This window comes from Sus scrofa, chromosome 2 (genome assembly GCF_000003025.6).
Source record: "Sus scrofa isolate TJ Tabasco breed Duroc chromosome 2, Sscrofa11.1, whole genome shotgun sequence".
Lineage (NCBI taxonomy): Eukaryota > Metazoa > Chordata > Mammalia > Artiodactyla > Suidae > Sus > Sus scrofa.
In genome coordinates, this window is record NC_010444.4 from 12,338,877 (window position 1) to 12,359,030 (window position 20,154).

The following is a 20,154-nucleotide window of genomic DNA, read 5'->3' on the forward strand; positions in this document are numbered from 1 at the left end:
CAAGTTGTCTCATGACTCTTATAAAGACACTAATCCCATTCGTGAGTGCTCCATCCTCATGGCCCCTTCTCATCTTAATTATCTCCCAAAAACCCCACCTCCTAATACTATCTTATAGTGGTGGATAGGGTTTTAATATATGACTTTGGGGGTAAACAATCATTCTGTCCGGAAGAGAGTACAGATCTTACCAAAGTAAGGGAGTGGTGAACACTTCAGGCTTTTCCTTTGAAATCCCTGAAGGACCATAATGAGTTGTGAGATGAACAGCTCAGGTATAATGCTTATGTTTTAGGACCAAGGCAGAGCAAAATAGACTGACAATGTCTAAAACTGCTTCCACAGAATCGATGTGATCTTCCAGAAATGCAAATGACTTCTGGAACAAACTTCAAACATTCATCAAAGAAAGATGAAAAATTATTGAGTATCCATAATATATCAACCTAAAAATAAGTACCCTAAAAAAATTACTATATGGGTCACTTCAAGCTTTGGCTGTCACCATTTTTGAAAATATTTTGGCAGTTACTTATAAAGTTAACTCTACACTTATCATACAATGCAGAAACCCACTCCCAAGTATTTATCTAAGAGAAAAAAAAATGTGCATTGAGAGATGGTAAATGCTTATAGCAGCCTTATTTATTTATGGTAGTAAAAAGCTCGGAATAACACCAATGTCCATCAATTTAAAGTTGTAGTGCTTGCAAACAACTAGTAAAAAAGTTTTTGTATATTTATACATTGTAATACTACTAAGCAATATAAAGGAACAATTACTGCTACATGAACAACAGGTACAAGTCTAAATTGTTTAGACTCAGTCAGAGTTTCTCTACCTAGATGCCACTGACATTTTGAAGTGGATAATTCTTTGCTATGGGAGCTATCCTTTGCATTGCAGGATTTCAACAATATCTTTGGCTTTTCTCCACTAGATAAAAGTAGCACCTCCTCGTTGTGATGGCACTGTCCTCAGACATTATCAAAAGACCCCTGGCAATAAAACCACCCTGTTGAGAACCATTGCTGTAGTTCCATAATTATTAACAACCTGGATACAAGACTCAGGCTTATAGTCACAGTCATTCGTCAACTGCCTTACATCTTTTTGTTTATTTACTCATTCCTGGCGTGTGTTTATCATATTTACATTCACATATGAGAAATGTGTCTTGTCTTCTACTGTAAAGCATGTAGTAAACAATTATTAATATGCTTTTTTCAGAGTTCCTGTTGTGGCGCAGCAGAAACAAATCTAAGAACCATAAGGTTGTGAGTTCGATCCCTGGCCTCACTCAGTGGGTTAAGGATCCAGCATTGCTGTGAGCTGTGGTGTAGGTTGCAGATGCAGCTCAGGTCCCACGTTGCTGTGGCTCTGGTGTAGGCTGGCAGCTACACCTCCAATTGGACCCCTGGCCTGGGAACCTCCATATGCCACGGGAGTGGCCCTAGAAAAAGGCAAAAAGCCAAAAAAAGAAAAAAGAAAAGAAAAATTTCAAATCAACAACTTAAGCTACCTCCTAAAAGAATTAGAAAAATAAAAACGAACAAAACCTAAAGTCAACAGAAGGAAGGAAATCATAAAGATCAGAGAGGAAATCAATAAAATAGAGATTCAAAAAAAAATAGAAAATAATCAATAAAACCAAGAGCTGATTCTTTGAAAGGGTAAACAAAATTTATAAACCTCTGGCCAGACGCACGAAGAAGAGGAAAGAAAGAACTCAAATAAATAAAATAAGAACTGAAAAAGAATAAATTTCAGTGGATACTGCAGAAATACAAAAAAACCCATAAAGGAATACTGCCACTTGCTTCTAAGTTGATGAGACTTATTATGTGTAGGTCAAAGCTTAGAAGTAATTAAGACATCTTTAGGAGTTCCTGTCCTGGTTCAGTGGTTAATGAACCCAACTAGGATCCATGAGGATGCAGGTTCAATCCCTGGACTTGTTCAGCAGGTGACGTATTCGGTGCTGCTGTGAGCTGTGGTGTAGGTCGCAGGCGCGGCTAGGATCTGGCATGGCTGTGGCGTAGGCTAGCCGCTATAGTTCCTAGTCTACCCCTAGCCTGGGAACCTCCATATGCTGCAGGTGCAGCCCTAAAAAGAAAAAAAAAAAGATATCTTTAGATGTTTGAATTGAACAGACCTCAGAAATTATCCAATTTAATTCCCTTAGGTATTCCCTCTGGTTCTCTACGCTCTGATTCCCTCCCTGCAAACACCTCTGCAGCATTCAGATTCAAACTTAAGAATGACTTTGGGGAGTTCCCTTGTGATGCAGGGGGCTAAGAATCCATTACTGTCACTGCTGCAGCTCTGGTTACAGTTGTGGCCTGGGTTTGATCCTTGGCCTGGGCAATTCCACACTCCACAGGTGCAGCCAAAAAAAGAGAATGACTCCAAAAGGGAAGTTTTCTGTGACTTGTCTATCACTAGTACCCCACCTAGACCTGTTTCCCCTGATGCGTATTCTCTTAGCACTCTGTATTTCTCCTTTATATAACTCATCCTAAATGCAATTAAATACTTGTACAATTATTTGTAAAATGTATGCTCCCTCCTCGACAATGGAAAGTAATTTCCATGAAGGCAAAGATCGCTGAAACTTTAGTCCCTAGCTAGGAACTTATCAGTAAATGCCTGTTTAATGAATGAATAATGACTGGATGTAAATAATAAATAAAAAATAAATGAATGAATGAAATTTCATAGAGTAGTTGTAAGGATAGAGTAAAAAATAATATATCCTAACAGGCCCAGTATCCGGTGTATATTAGAAGCTCGTAAAATAATATTAGACCCTTTGATATCTCAAATCCTTGAAGGAAAAGCATTAACATTTTATATTCAATGTTTTTATACTTACTGTCATGACATACATAGTTCCCATATTAATAAAGTCTTTTGATAAACACAGTTTACATGATTTTATGACATGGTTATATGGTATATTATTTGGGGTGCTTTTGGCTTCAAGCAAGGAAAAAAAAAAAAAAAAGCCCTGATTCGAAATGACCTGAGTAATAAGGAAATCGGTTATCTCACCAAATTGAGAGTCCAAATGTGGACCAGGCTTGAGAAAGGTGCCTATCAGCAGCTCAAGGACATCATCAAGAAACCAGGTTCTTTCTCTTTCTTTCATCACTATTGGTTTCATCCTAAGGTTCGTCCTCCTTATGACTGTGATTTGGCTGCCAGAGACCTATTAACCTGAAAGAGACACACAGGGAGAAATTCCGACTGACATTACACTTCCTAGGAGATTGTCATGTTCTGATGGCTCAACCAGTGGTTCTTTTTTTTTTTCCCCTTCTTCTTTTCTAAGTCTTGTTGGTCCTGGGAGAGCCCTAAAGCTTCCCTGTCCTAAATTTATATTTAGGAGGGTGGGAGGATAGGAGGGATGTCTGATCCTTTGAGAGGGAGTCCTTAGGGCATCTGTGAGGGGATGGGCTGGGGAACTGCCATCTCCCCAAGGTCAGAAAGAAGGATTGGGTTTAACCCTGCAGCAGGGAAGGATTAGGTTAGACTGAGGAACTGGTACCCTGGACAGTAGAGAACACAGAAGGGCAAATGACCAAAGTGGCTTGTAGATTCTCTCAGCTGCAGCATTAAGAACGGTCAGGAGGATGTTCCTGTAGGGGCTCAGTCGTTAAGGAATCTGGCTATGAACCATGAGGCTGTGGGTTTGATCCCTGGCCTTGCTCAGTGGGTTAAGGATCCAGTGTTGCCCTGAGCTGTGGTGTAGGTCACAGACGTGGCTCAGATCGGGCTTTGCTGTGGCTGTGGTGTAGGTCAGCAGCTGTAGCTCTGATTAGATCCCTAGCCTGGGAACCTCCCTATGCTGCGGGTGCAGCCCTAAAAAGACAAAAAAAAGAAGAACTGTCAGGATTCTAAACTGTTTGGATTCGGAGCCATTTTTTGACTCAGAGGGTGGGAGGTGGGATTATTGCATAACGCACCACTACTTCTCCAAGCCTGAACCTGGTTCTTAACCTAGGGGGTGTTTTGATTGCCTGACATGTACTGAGGAGAGTCTGGGCCTAGCTGTGATTTCTTTTCCTTTGTTTCTGGAGGTAGGAAGGAAGAGAGTTGGCATTGTACCTCAGAATGAAGAGGATCGGCTTTAATTAAATCTGAAAAATCCCTCATCGTGAATACAGATGGCCAACAAACTCACGAAAAAATGCTCAACATCGCTGATTATAAGAGAAATGCAAATCAAAACTACCATGAGATACTACCTCACACCAATCAGAATGGCCATCATTCATAAGTACACAAATAACAAGTGCTGGAGGGGGTGTGGAGAAAAGAGAACCCTCCTGCACTGTTGGTGGGAATGTAAGCTGGTACAACCACTATGGAGAACAGTTTGGAGGTACCTTAGAAATCTATACATAGAACTTCCATATGACCCTGAAATCCCACTCTTGGGCATCTATCCGGACAAAACTCTACTTAAAAGAGATACATGCACCCTCATGTTCACTGCAATCCTATTCACAATAGCCAGGACATGGAAACAACCCAAATGTCCATCGACAGAAGACTGGCATAGGAAGATGTGGTATATATACACAATGGAATACTACTCAGCCATAAAAAGAATGACATAATGCCATTTGCAGCAACATGGATGGAACTAGAGACTCTCATCCTGAGTGAAATGAGTCAGAAAGACAAAGACAAATACCATATGATATCCCTTATAACTGTAATCTAATAGCCAGCACAAATGAACATCTCCACAAAAAAGAAAATCATGGACTTGGAGAATAGACTTGTGGCTGCCTGGGGGGAGAGGGAGGGAGTGGGAGGGATCGGGAGCTTGGGGTTATCAGATACAACTTAGAATAGATTTACAAGGAGATCCTGCTGAGTAGCATTGAGAACTATGTCTAGATACTCATATTGCAACAGAACAAAGGGTGGGGAAAAAAGTGCATACTTGTAGGGGTAACTTGATCCCCATGCTGTACAGTAGGGAAAAAAATAAAAATAAATAAAATTTCAGATAATAAATGACCCAGAGTGAAAACAAAAAACAAAAAAAACTATAGATCACCAAGTCCAATCTTTCATTTTTCTGATGAGGGATTTTTAGAGAGCTCAGTAAATTTACCTGGGTTTTTCAAAGTTCACTGCTCCTTCTTTTAATCCGTTAATTGTCCCAGCGAGGCTTGAATGAATAAGATAGGACTGCCTTGGTAGAGGACCCTGGATCTTTTCTTGTTGTTCTCTGATTCCATAGGCTTTGAATGTAATTGACAGTCTTTCCAAGGACCCTTCAACCAGTGGTTCTTTAAGAATTATGACTATGAATCCTCATCACATTTTATCTTGAATTAATGGTATCCCATTTCACACATAATGTAAGAACTTAATAATAATGTAATTCCATTTGCCCCCTTTTGGTGCATTGTTAAATAATTTACCTCTACATTTGTCCTAACTCTGTAATAAACAGTTATTATATATTTAATTAAAAATAGTCAATTATTTCTTAGAAATTTAAGAAAAAAAATCGTTTAAAACTATTTCATATTTTCAATGGTCTCCCTTTCTAACTGCTATTCCAAAAATGTCATTTAATCTAATTTCTTTTTGGCCCACAGACTTTTTTCTTGTAGGGCAGATCCGCTTTGCTTATTTGAGAATATTTTGTATTTTGCCTCCATGTTGAAAAGATACTTTGTTTAATATGGAATTTTATGTTGAGAGTTATTTTTTTTCAGCATTTAAAAAATATCATTCTATTATCATATGAAGAGCCTACTCTACCTATATTCTACTACAAGTTAATCACTAAAGAGATGTTGCCTATAAGATTAAATTATATATAATGGCCCATCTCTGGGAACCCTGCCTCCCAGGTAATGAGTGTTAAGCTAAAATACCTTTGTTTATCTCACAGGAAACATCCCAACCAGGCCCATCTGTGAATGACTGCAGGAAGGAAGAAATTAACGCAGCCCCTCCAGAGGCCGACCAGAACCAGTAAACGACTGGCTTCACTCCCTCCCCTTTTAGAATAAAAGAAGCCTGAGTTCCAACTCAGGCAAGCTGGTTCTTTGCAACACTAGTCCCCCATCTCCTTAGTCTGCCAGCTTTCTGAATAAAGTTACTATTCCTGGCCCCAACAAGTCGTCTCTCAATTCACTGGCTTGTGGTGCTGGGAGTAGTACAAGCTTGTACTCTGTAAGAAATTTTGAAAAGTCAGCCGGGAGTCTTGCTGCTCATGGCCAACAGCCCCTGTTTGGGAATTTCTGAGTAAGGCCCTAGTGGTGCTGGGATCCCCTATCCTGAGGAGCAGTCCTCCTAAATTCCCCAAAGCAGCATCAGCAGCCTCAATGCTTGGCAGTTAGAACGAAGAATTGACATCTGGGAGACCTCAAACTCCATATGATAGGGTAAGTTTCTCTGGCATGCACAGCCAGAAACTTTATTTCCTAGCCACTGGGGGCTTTTTCTCCAGAATAAGCCAATTTGTTTTGTACTTAAGTGGGGTACCCTGCTGGAGAGAGGAAAGAGATTTTGGACTTTTACTGGATTTGTGAACCAGTTTGTTTGTTTCTTTGGATGCTAGCAATTGTATGTGTACTGTTTGTGTTTTGTTTGCCTGGCATTTCTGCCTTTTAAAATGAGGAATGTTTCAACTATCCCTAAAGAAATTCCTCTGAGGTACAATTCACATAAGTGATCTGATTACAGCTATGAACTTACGACTTATAGAAAGATGCTATTTTGTGGTAACAATGTGTGGCCGCAGTACCTGCTAGGATCTCCACAAAGGGTTTAGACAGGGTTATCTTAGGACCCTGTGCTCCCTTGCTGTGTTAATTATGTCATTTATGGTTTCCTGCGTTGTTCATATATGTAAAACCCCTAGATAAAACTTCAGAGTTTATTTAGGATTTTCTGTGTCCTTTGGGTTTTTCATTTCATTTTGATTGGTACAGTTTCTTCAGTTACAGACAAACCAATTTTATGATATTTAAAACTTTTACTGATGTCAAATGGACAAAAGGAAAATTAAACAAACAAAAACCCTTTCTGTTCTTATCCAAGAATGAAATAGTTCCAGGGAGAAGAGAAAGGTTCCATTTGGTTCCTGAAATCGCCTGAGCCCCATCCTAGAATTCAGGTCATTTGGTTAATACCAAAGCAAAAGGGCATCCTTTTAATGATTAGACATGATCAACTGGTATTAATGATTTAACAGTGGCTTTTTGAATGACTCTATCGCTATTCTGTGAAGGAGTGGAGAAGAATGATCAAATCCTTTACATGTAAGCATTTGTGCTATTACATCAGGGAAAATGAGAAAAGGAGAGAATAAAAGTCAGGATATGCTGCTTCAAACCTTAACTCCTCCTTAACTCTCCCAGCCGCTCTTGCCATTATACCAATATAGTCACCCCTTGCACCACCTTCCATTCCTATCCAGCTCTAATTCCTGACACTGGAGCACAGGACTTACCCTCCTTCTAGGGATCAGTTAGAAAATGTTAGACAGTGATACCAGATATGAGTCCCTGTGCCCCAGAAACTAAGACCTGATCCAGTGCCCAATTTGGGTCGAGTCACTGCCAGAGCAGGACAACTTCCGTTTCTGTTATCTCATCAAAGGGGCCAAACAAAAAACACCAGACAGCTGGGTTTCTCAGACTTCTTTCACTGGAAAGATTGCCACCCCCCGATAGGGAGGATCCTCTATACCTGAAGCCCAGTTGTCAGTACCTATAGCTGAACCAAATTGGGGACCCCCCCCCCCAGTGAGGGAAGCATGCCCTGATTAGAGCACTACTTACTGGTGCATCTTGGCAGGGCTTCGAAAGGGGTAAGCAAAGCAAAAGACTTATGAGAAATTCAGAAAAACAAATGAAGACCTCTCTGAATTTTTCAAAAGGATGTATCAGGCCTACAGATATCATATTAATGCAGATCCTGAAAGTATCATAGTGGTAAATTTGACCTTTTGGAGGCAGGAAAAGCACCTTAGATATCAGCAGAAAGTTGCAAAAATAAGAGGGCACAGTTGGGATGAACCCCTCTCAATCGTAAATACTGTTTTTAAAGTGTTAACAGGAGACAACAAGGGAAGAAAAAAAAGACATGAAATGAAACGTTTTAGTAGCAGCATTAGATTCCCAACTGAGCAACCAGAGAAAGGCAAACTACCCCTGGGGAGGGAACAATGTGCTTACTCTAAGGAGGATGAACAGTGGAAAACAGATTGCCCTGGATAGAGCCTCTCATATGGCAGAAAGAGAGGAACACCGATGAATGAAGAGGCCCAGGGGCGCTCTTGAACTTGAGATGCCTAATTCCCCACCGGAGTCCTGGTTAAAATTAACAGTGAGGAAAGAGCTAATTAGTTTTCCTGATAGACTGCACCCCAACATTTTTCAATAAAACAGCTTGATATCAGAGTCGCATCAGAACATGCTTCAAGCCTGCAGATGGTTCTCCAAAAAACCCCAGGAAAGGTGACAGAGTTCTCCCCCTGCCCCAACCCTCAGGGCTAAGAAAAGGTAAGGCCAGATGTATGGGCTAACGACACCCCAGGGAAAGCCAAAAACACATGAACGATACAAATCCCACTAAAAAGGGTCACCGGGACACCTAACCTAAAACAATATCCTGAGGCAAGAGGATTACTTCTTCCCCAGATTGATTTGTCCAAATACCAGCCAGGGCATTCAGAAAAGGACAGAGAGGGACAAAGAGTGGAATTTCATTTGGATCACAACTCTCTGGAGACACAGTGCCCAAGGAATTGGTTTGATCCCTGAGGTGCCCTTGGCCACTGTGTGAAGCACACTCGCAATAGTGCCCATCATGGGAAAGATGTCCCTTTACAATGGACTCAAAAATATATAAGGGTCCTAACCTACAAATGACCATACAGTGAGTCACTCTGGGTTGTATGATTTGTGCTAAAAATAACCTGTCCCCAGATGAGGACCCAACCCAGAAGAATGTGACCCACCAAAGACTGGTAAATGGGCTTTGCTCAAATGCCTAAAGGAAGAGGAAATTTCAGATACCTGCTAGTGTTTATCGAAAATTTTCAGGATGGGAGGAAGCATATCCCACCTGGACAAAGTCTCTGAATGGTGTTCCTGGGTCTTGGACAAACTGAAAGCCGAGCATGGTAACATCATGGATCTCTGCCTGTGGAAATTCAAGACCAGCAAGTATTACGTGACCATCACTGATGCCTCTGGACATAAACTTCATCAAACACTTGATTACAGGCACACCCCAGGCTGCCTGTGCTGTCCTGACTGTTGCTGTCAGTGTTGGTGAATTTGATGTGGCTGTCTCCAGCAATGGATGGACCTGTGAGCATGCCCGTCTGGTCCACACTCTGGATGTGAGACAACGAATTGTTGGGGTTAATGAAATGGAGTCCACCGAGCCACCTACAGCCAGAAGAGACATGAGGAAATTGTTAAGGAAGTCAGCACCTACAGGAAGAAAACTGGCTACAAATCTGACACAGCAGTATTGGTACTGATTTCTGGTTGGAAAGGTGATAATGTGCTGCTGCCAAGTGCTAGCATGCCTTGGCTCATAGGAAGGAAAGTCACCCATAGGATGGCAATGCCAGTGGAACCAAGCTGCCTGAAGCTCTGGATTGCATCCTGCCACCAAGTTGTCCAACTGACAAGTCCGTGCATCTGCCCCTCCAGGATGTCTATAGAATTGGGATTGGGACTGTCCCTGTTAGGTCGAGTGGAGACTGGTGTTCTAAAACCTGACATGGTGGTCACCTTTGCTCCAGCAATGTTACAACCAAAGAACAGACTGCTGAAATGCATCCTGATGCTTTGAGTAAAGCCCATCCGGGAGACACGTTGGCTTCAACATCAAGAAGGTGTCTGTCAAAGATGTTCATCATGGCAATGTGACGGATGACAGCAAAAATGACCCTCCAATTGAAGCAGCTGACTTCACAGCTCAAGTGATATCTTGAACCACCCAGGCCAAATCAGTGCTGGATATGTCCCCATCTTGGACTCTTATATAGCTCACAGTGACTGCAAGTTTGTCGAGCTGAAGGAGAAGATTGAGTGTCATCCTGGACGAAAGCTGGAAGATGGCCTGAAACTCTTGAAATCTGGTCATGCTGCCATTGTTGCTATGGTTCCTGGCAAGTCCATGTGTGCTGAGAGCATCTCTGACTATTCTCCTCTGGGTTGTTTTACTGTTTGTGACATAAGATAGACAGTTGCTGTGGGTGTCATCAAAGCAGTGGACAAGAAGGGTGCTAGAGCTTGCAAGGCCACCAAGTCTGCCCAGAAGGTAAAAGAATATTATCTGCAATACCTGCCACCCCAGTATTAATCTATGGTGGAAGAATGGTCTCAGAATTATTTGAATAAATTGGCCATTTAAGGTTAATAGTAAAAGACTGGTTAATTATAGCAATGCAGGAGCTCCCATCATGGCTCAGTGGTTAATGAATCTGACCAGCATCCATGAGGCTGCAGGTTTGATTCCTGGCCTTATTCAGTGGGAAGGATCTGGCATTGCTGTGAGCTATGGTGTAGGCCACAGATGATGTTTGGATCCTGTGCGGCTGTGGCATAGGCCAGCAGCTACTGCTCTGATTCTACCTCTAGTCTGGAAACCTCCATATGCCATGGGTGTGGCCCTAAAAAGCAAAAAAAAAAAAAAAAAAAATTATAGCAATACATCATAAAACCTTCATTTGGAAAGGAGAATGTTTTGTGGACCATTTGTTTTGTGCGCGGCAGTTTTAAGTTATTAGTTTTTAAAATCAGTACCCTTTAATTGAAAGTTCTCTTTAAGGAAATTATCCCCTGATTTGGGTTAAGGCATTGGAACTGCATTCATCTTAGAGACCACAATCAATGGAAAAAACAAGAAAATGAATACAAGTTTAACTTGGGATAAGGCCTTTCCAGATGCCCTGGTATGTATCAGTGGCTCCCCGAAGCAGGCTTAAATTAGGCCCCTTTGAATACTGTGTAGTAGGCATTCTAGGTGTCTGCCTGGATAGGAGAATCTATAAATGCTCTAAAAGTACTAGCAGTTAGCAATTATGTTAAAATTTGGGGCACTATACTAACCTCTATTTATAAGCTTGCCTTAAGCAGGTCTGCCTACCCCACTGAAGTAAATAGTAATTTCATTGTAGCTAGAGAAGGGTCAACCTATTTAATTCGTTCAAGAATTTGGCATATGTATTGAGAACTAGAACCCAAAACCCTAAGTTCAATTATAAATTAGACAACAAAGTTCTAAGGGGTTTCATCATGTTCAAATAGTTGTAAATAAAAAAGCAAATAGGATTTTGCTCCTGACTAAAGATTTTAAGGCATATTCATTGCCCCCATTCAGCAGGAAGTAGCCAGAGCATTCTTTGTTCCCTTCCTCACAGGACTGTGGAAAGGACATTGACAGTGGGGAATTGTGACAGGGAAGAAACTTTGCATTCTATTACAGGTTAATCACTAAAGAGATGTTGCCTATAAACTTAAATTACACATAATGGCCCATCTGTGGGAACCCTGCCTCCTGGGTAATGAGCGTTGAGGAGTTCCCACTGTGGCTCAGCAGTAACAGATCTGACTAGTATCCATGAGGACACAGGTTTTATCTCTGGCCTTGCTCAGTGGGTTAAAGATCCAGTGTGGCTGTGGCTGTGGCTGTGGCATAGGCCAGCAGCTACACTTCCAATTCGACCCCTAGCCTGGGAACTTTCATACGCATCAGGTGAGGCCCTAAAAAGACAAAACATGTAAAATAAAATAAATAAAATAAAATAAAATAAAATAAAATAATACAATAAAATAAAATAAAATAAAATAAAATAAAATAAAATAAAATAAAATAAATACCTTTGTTGAGCTCACAGGAAACATCCTGACCAGGCCCACCTGTGAATTACTACAGGAAGGAAGAAATTAACACATCCCCTCCAGAGGCTGACCAGAACAGGAAATGACTGACTTTACTCTCTACCCTTTAAGTATAAAAGAAGCCTGAATTCTGACTCAGGCAAACGGATCTTTTGGGACATTAGTCTACCATCTCCTTAAACTGCCAGTTTTCTGAATAAAGTCGCTATTCCTTGCCTCAACAAGTTGTCTCTCAATTTATTGGCTGCTGCATGCCAAGCAATAGAGCTTGGACTCAGTAACACTATCTTTTAGACCTTTTGTATCTTCTGAAAGTCAGCCATTATTTGTATCTTTATACCCTTATTGTAATACATGCTTTTTTTCCTCTGGATGATTTTAAGGTTTTATCTTTCTATGGAATTTTCAGTAGTTTAATTGTGACATGTCTGAATATGTTTTTCTTTCTGTTTATTCTATGTGAGCTTATTCTAAAAGGGAGGGGGACATTCTAAACCTTTTAGTTTTTGCATGTAAGTAACTACTTATGGTAAAAAAAAAAAAAAAAAAAAAAAGCTCTGATGTGGGGAGCCAGACAATGCAGGGACTCAAAACAAGGACCTTGCCTGATGGCAAAAAAAAACCCCTGAAGGCAGGTTCCTAACCAAGGAAGGGAGCTCACCTGAACGGTACAAGCCGAAGGTGGGCTTCTGGTCAGGATGAAACTCACCTGAACGGTGCATGCTGTGCATGCTGAAGGTGGGCCTCTGGTCAGGATGAAAGCCTGCCTGCACGGTACAAGCCAGCCGAGGGCAGGCCTCAGGTTACACAGCTTTCATTTTGATGTTGATGGGGAAGAATTGGGGCTTTCCTGGGATAATAATTTCCATGTTTGCACCAGAGAACATGGATTGTTTCTCGGGTGACCTAGTCTTTCCTGTTGTTTTATTTGTTATTCAGTTTTCCTCAGTCTTTCCTGATTATTTACTTATTGTTCTTATTTTCCATTCCTATTTTCCTGTGGTGATTTGTGATTTAACAAAGTTACAACAATAATATAATAAGAATTTCATCCTGAAGGACTTTCCCCTATTTTAATCCAATTTAGTTAAAACATAGTGTTTATCTATTAACTAGTTATATTGTAAACTTTAGAGTTAGGATCTTAATGAGGTTCATAAAAGTTAGACATATATTATCCAAAAAACCTAGCTGTGAGTTTTGTCTTTGATTTTAAAAGCTTTTAAGTGATAGCTAGTTTAATTAAGTTGGTTTATATTTACTTACACTGTCTCCCTGCCACAACGCTTTGAAGATAAGCACCAGTCTACAAACAAGGTTTGTGAATGCCAAATTCTTGTGTCTATGGCCTCTTCAAAGTACTCACTAACTTTAATTAAGATAGAGATCTTAAAACATGATGTATAGCTGCTATACCATGTAATAGTTAACCAATGTACTTTTAACACTGTAATGTAATCTGTAGTGAAAAACTGTCTATATAATCAACCACTGTTGCCAATAAAGTTTGAGCAGTCCAGCGCCCTGAAAGAAGGGACAAAGAAGCTGTCTCTGATGCAAAAGCCGACGTCCGTCCATCTTCTTCGGGAAAAAGTGTACACTCCCTGGCCGCCGGAGCTGGCCTCCGGCAACACTCTGATTCTATACATTAAGCCTAAACAGTAGCTGTCTCTTGCTTTAGCTGCAGGTATTTGTGAAAGGGGGAGGAAGGAAATAAGCATTTCTTATAAAGATCCACCTGCTTCCTAGATCTTAGCTGGTTTCACAGCTCAGATTTTCTGAGTATGGGCAGGATCGTTAGGACCAGAGAGAGTCTCAGACTTATGGAAAAAGACCCTCAAGGGGCACTCTGCCAATGTCTCAATATTACAGAGCCATATATTTGAACATGGGGTGCAGAGGGAGTGACTCTACCTCACACTCTGCTGCCAGAGGTGCAGGTTGGTCCATGGGTTCTCTTAAGAACCTCAGTTCAGCAGTTTTGGGATCAAACAGATTAAAGTACACTTTTGAAGATACTGTACCCAGAAAATATATTTCATTTCCTAGAATCATCTGCTGCCTCTTGTTAGTGTCTGGGAATCTGCAGAGTCTGAATGAGAAGACGGCTTTGTAGATGAGGACAAAGGAGGATCACTGCTCTCAGACTCATTTCCTTCTCTTTCCCCACTGAAGTGGAATGAATCAAAATGCTACAGTTGGGTGTGGATAGAATGTCTGAGCTTACCTCTGTCTAGAATTATGCCAGGTGAGGAAAAAAAAAAAAAAAAAAAAAAAAGAAGAAGCTCTTCTCTTTGAGAAATCTGTATCCAGCACCTACTCTGTGAAGGGCAGTGTCCTAATTCTGTGAGAAGTTTTTGACTGGATAAAGATAGGCTTTTGTACTGAATTGATGACTCTGGAGAGATTAGGGAGCCTGCAACTGATAGATGAGTGACAGAAAATTTAACAGCCTCTGGGAAGGAAAAAACCAGAGTGACATTTATATAACAGCTTGTAGACATACTCTAGTAACATTCTAAGGTAATTAGATTTTTTTTTTTTTGGATAAATGATGACCAGGGAAATTAATTGCCTTGATAAAGGTTTCAAAGAGATAATGTGGATTATAGTAATAGGACTGCAGTACAGATGAGATTAACTGTTAATTTAAGACCATAACAAATATAATTTAAAAAAATCTCAGCTATAATGTTCCTATATTATTTGGTGTTCCCTTCTAATTTTTTTTATCTTGATGTATGTGCTTTATGTAAATGTGGCCACAATATATATATATATATATATATATATAGTTAGAATTTTCCCACTGTCACTTTTCATCCTTTTCATGTTCATCTTAAGGCTCTCTCGTATGGCAACATATATATCCTAACTTCCATGTTAATGGGTTTTAGAGTAGTGAAATGATAGATCATTATTTATGTATGCTATCTTTAGAGAGAGACACTGAGACTGTGTTCAGCACTTTCCTGCAAGTCAATATTGTCCTGCTTTATAAAATTTTTCAGAGCATTTTTCTTCATCTGAATTTTTTTTTTTCTTTTTTTAGGGCTGCAGCTGCAGCATATGAAGGTTCCCAGGCTAGGAATCCAATCAGAGCTGCAGCTGGCTGCCTACAGCACAGCCACAGCAATGCCAGATGTGAGCCACTGTCTGCAACCTATACTGCAGCTCAGAGCAACGCCAAATCCTTAACCCACTGAGCGAGGCCACAGATCAAGCTGGCACCCTCATGGATACTAGTTGGGTTCATTGCACTGAGCCATGATGGGAACTCCTGAATTGTTTTTCTTTGGATGAATCCCAAGTACTGGGATGACTTTGTCAAAAGTTTCAAAGTGTTCTTTATAGGGCTTTGTGCATTATTAATACTAGCAACTCACCAAAATGGGTGTTCTCAGTTTTAGTCAACTGCATTTACTCTACTCCATGTTTGTGTTTTCAGTGTATATGTGCATGCATGTGCAGAAAGTTCTCCCAAATGTACTCTAGGAATCTGACATCAAATTCAATTTTTCTTCCTATTTTCATGTAATCTTTTTGTGAAACGCTCCTAGCCAATGTAAGGTTAATCTTTAAAAATGGTAAGCTTCTGCTGTCTTGATACCTCCAAGATAGATGGCATAGTTCCCTCTATTCTGGTCTGAGGCTTTTCTCAACCAAGTGCCTGGTACAAATTCCCATGCCCAGAATACCAATGACCTTCTAAAGTTACCTGTTGAATGAATGAATCTTTGTCCTTGGTAAGTAGAGTGACTAAACAGATGGTCATGTTAATACAAATATTTCATACATTCAGTTGCTAAACAGACATTTATTGAATCCATACTGTGTATCTGACAGTGTAATAAACATCGAGAATAATAATCTGAGGCCCTGCCCAGAGGACTGATAATCTAGAAGTTAAACTGTAAGTTACTGTAACACACTTTGTGATTGAAATATGTACATAATCTCAGGGGAGTGTGGAAAGAGAGAGTAATTTGTTCTTTTTGGATTGAGGGACTAGAAGGTGTCAGTAGTGAGAAAAATGAAATTTAAGTAAGACTTCGAAAAGGGAGAAAAAGCTGTATTTTTGAAGGTCTTCTGGATGTAGGGCATAAACGAAATAAAGAAAGGCCAGAGTTGATAAATCAGATACTGAGTTAAAGAAATATTCTGTGGTCTTGTGTGGAAGAGAAGGACAACAGAAGAAACTAAAGCTTTAAACTTGATAGTAAAAAATATTTATCTACAGAGCTTAAGTGAATTCTACCAGTCCCAGGACTGCCCACAGCAGCTGTATATATGTATATATAGCTGTGTATATGTATATACATGTATATATATGTATGTATGTATATGTATATATGTATATATATATGGGATATAAGTTAACTCTTTCTATGAGGCATGTTTCAGTTGTGTATTTTCCTTATTAGATTATGAATTCTTAGGCCACAGGGACTCTAACTATGATGGCTTACTCTAAGCTCACAGTTGCACAGCGTTCAGTGTCTGAGCATCAGTTAGGGTCCAAAGAGAGAAGCAGAAGTAGATTTGATACAGATACTTGACCTTAGGCAATTGCGTGTACTAGTTCAGCAGTTTCTGTAGTTTCTGTGAGGCTGTTTCTTCCCACCTGGTTCTGAAGACTGAAGTACACAGGGGAAGGTAGCTGGGAGAGGAAAGCAGGAGGGAGAAAGAACAAGCTATTTTTTTTTCTCACAGCAATACCGAATCCTTAATCCACTGACCAAGGCCGGGGATTGAACCCACGTCCTCATGGATACTAGTCAGATTCGTTTCTGTTGAGCCACACTGGGAAGTCCAAGGGAGAAAGACAAGCTGAAAAGCATGGCACAACCTGGGGCTCACAGGGCCAGAGAAACTTTCTTGGTCCTACTGACTCTGACCTTGGTAGAATGGGTGACCCACAGATATTGGATTCCTTTGTTAGGGAGCTAAACACCCATACCTGACCCAGGTGACAGACAAATTGAAGGCAGACCCAGGAGAGAGGCATACACCTGCCAGCCCAGCCTCTACCTTGTGTCGTGAGGTTAGCTGCAAAATGCCTGCTGCTTAATTCTGCCCCCCAGATCCTCTGTGGGAATCTCTCCATGGGCCACCCTAATTGGAAATGCACAGGACTGGGAAATGTAGTTCAGCCTAGCTGGGGTGACCCTTTTCCTCATGTGTCGAGAATATAATGAGTCCCCAATAAATATGTATTGAGTGGTTGAATACATGAATGACTGCATGGAAGATCAATACATCAACACTTAGGTTTCCAGGCTAACCACACAAGTCTCTTTAACTTATAATGGAGCTACTCCAAAGTATCATTAAATACAAAACAAGGCCAGACTTAGGTAAGGAGAGACTCTATCTGAAAAGACTGTTTATGGGGGGAGGATATTCCTGTAATAAGAAGAGGGCATTATTTCAACAGGGAGAACTCTCAGACCATAAGATCTGGAAACATCTGAAAGCTCAGGCAGAAAAGGGTTTTTCTTTAATGAGAAGTCAGCATGTTTATGGAAGATCTTTCTGGATACCAGTGTTGACTCAGGCTGAGGGTGAGTCCAGGTTCAGATCTCTGCATGGAGAGAACTTTAATATTTGGCCAAGCCCAGTAATCTTGGTTAAGACCTCAGAACATTTTGTTCAGATGGTACAGTTGAGGATAAAGGTCAAGATAACAATTTATAAGTGAATAGGAAAAGGGCTAGAAAGAATCCAGTGTGAGGAAGTGGGAAGAAAGAGTTGAGATCAACACCTCTCAGAGAATGTTTTATCCTAAATTCAGCTTATTGTGGTAGGTACTGTGAAGAAGGCGTCTGTGCTAACTTGACCTAGGCAGGGGAAGGAGAGAAACTTAACCAAGCTTTGTTTAAGAAGCATTTTGTTCTAATTTATCAGTGGAAGCTTCACAATTCAGCTCATCATCTTAAGGCAAAGATTGGGAATTTGAAGAGTTAGTATCTGGCCTTGTTCTAGGTAACAAGGGGGATGTTCTTACAAAACCAAAGAAAGACTTTGGAGAAGGACAGTTCCTTGCAGGAAGACATTTCAGGAACACAAGGGGAATAGAGGGGTTTCTTTAAACAGTGCTGTTGTCCAGGATAATAGGGTTTGGGTGAAGTTCAATATTGTCAGTCCATCAGAGAACTGCATCTATCAAAGTACATTTTGGCCCCCGTCTTTGGTCTGTCTTGAGAATTAGCTCTACAGATTTTCTTGCTTTATTGACTTGAAGGGGGTTGTCAAGGATTTTACTTACTCTAGCAATGATTTCTGAATATGGCTGCATAAGAAATCATTGGGAACAGTGTTGGAGAGAAGGTAGACCAGGTGGAAATCTCACCCACTGCTTTGGGAATATAAAAGTGTAGCCACTTTGGAAGAGCAGTTTGGCAGTTTCTTACAAAGTTTAAACACATGCTCATTAGATAACCATGAAGATGCACTTCCTCATATTTACACAATAGGAATAAAAGCATGTGTTGAAAGATTTGTACATGATTGCTCACAGCAGTTTTATTTGTAATCGCCAAAACTAGAAACAACTCAAATGTACTTCAACAGGTGACTATGTTGCAGAAACTGTAGAAACCATGGCAGAGGAAGGAGACAAACCACACTCGGAGATGTGGAAAAGCAAGGTTTATTCAGCACTGGTGCGGGCTCAGAGGAGTCACCTCCAGAGTCTGAGTACCAGGTCTTTGTTCTCAGCAAATTTTATAGAATACATGGTCTTGTTTTTCCCATGTAAGCAGCCCCAGACCTCCACCGTCCCCGAGCAGACAGTGTTCCTACCTAAAAAACTAAGCAAGGTTGAGGAAGCAAAACTGATTAGCAGGGCCACTGGTTTGGACATAGGGCACATAGTTGCTACATAATTACAAGAAGGATGGTATGAGGCCAGCATAGCTGAAAAGGCCTGCAGCTAGGGTTTGAATTTACTATGATCTTTGCTGTGTGATGACCCAAGAACTTATCCTTGTCCTCTTCGAAATCTTAGGTTCTATAACTCTGGAAGCTTTTCAAGAATTGTCAAAGTTAATGTTCAGGTCATGTGGACGGTTAAGGGCATAATGGGCTTGAGTCTATACCTCGTAATTCCTCATATGGATTCTTTTCTTCCCTCTCTTTCTGTTTATGGCCACGCCTCTGGCATATGGAACTGTTTGGGCTAGGGCTCAAATTGGAGCTGCAGCTATAGGTCTACACCACAGCCACAGCAAAGCCAGATCCAAGTGGCATCTGCAACCTATGCCATAGCTGACACTGCTAGATCCTTAACCCACTGAGTGGGGCCAGGGATGGAACCCGCATCCTCAAGGATACTATGTTGGGTTCTTAACCCGCTGAGGCACAATGGGAACTCCAGGATTCTTTCTAGGTCACCTCCTAAAGCCCCTTTATGTCTTGCAGAAGGCTTCACATTCAGTGCTCTGTACCCTAGGGGCTGCCTGCCCTCATCACCGCCCTTCTCTGGTCTTCAGCATCCCACAGTGGCCAAGGGCCCCCTGACACCAACATTCTAAGATTTCGGGATTCTAAGCTCGATCTTCATAAATAGCTTGCTGGCATGTACTTTGGGGCACTTGTCTCTTTTCTGTTTATGTATGTTTCTTACCTGTAAAATAGGGGCCGCAGCATGTCTCTCATGTTAACTGGAGAGTCAGTCACTGTGTTGCTGAGAAGAACTATGCATTTTACTGTGTGTGAGCACAAGTCTTAGGTACTTCTGATGGAATTGCTCTTATTATATTCATATCAGATTTTGAAGAAGGTTCGGTGAATAGTCCCACTTTATAAAGAAGAAATGGAGGCATAGGAACATTATACAGCCTCCTGAAGACAACTCAGTAGCCAGACGATGGGTCCAGGCCATCTGGATGCAGAATCTATACCTTGTGCTCTGATTGTCTGAAGATGATTTGGGGGCAAACAAATACATCACTCCACAGTATGTGTGGTTTATGGGCTGTTCTCTCCCCTTGTTTTCAATAGTAACCAAGAGATGTTTCAAGTCTCATCCATGGATGTTACCCACGCTGCCTTGGTGAATAAGTTCTGGCATTTTGGTGGCAACGAGAGGAGCCAGAGATTCATTGAGCGATGTATCCGCAACTTTCTCTCCATCTGCTTGCTGGGGCCTGAGGGCACCCCTATATCTTGGTCCCTGATGGACCAGACAGGAGATACGGATGGGGGCCACCCTGCCTGAGTACCGGGGCCAGGGTCTCATCACCCATT

At 41.1% G+C, this 20,154-nt stretch overlaps 1 pseudogene; it reads left to right on the forward strand.

Moving 5' to 3' along the window:
- On the forward strand, positions 9,089-10,363 carry LOC102160176 (annotated as a pseudogene).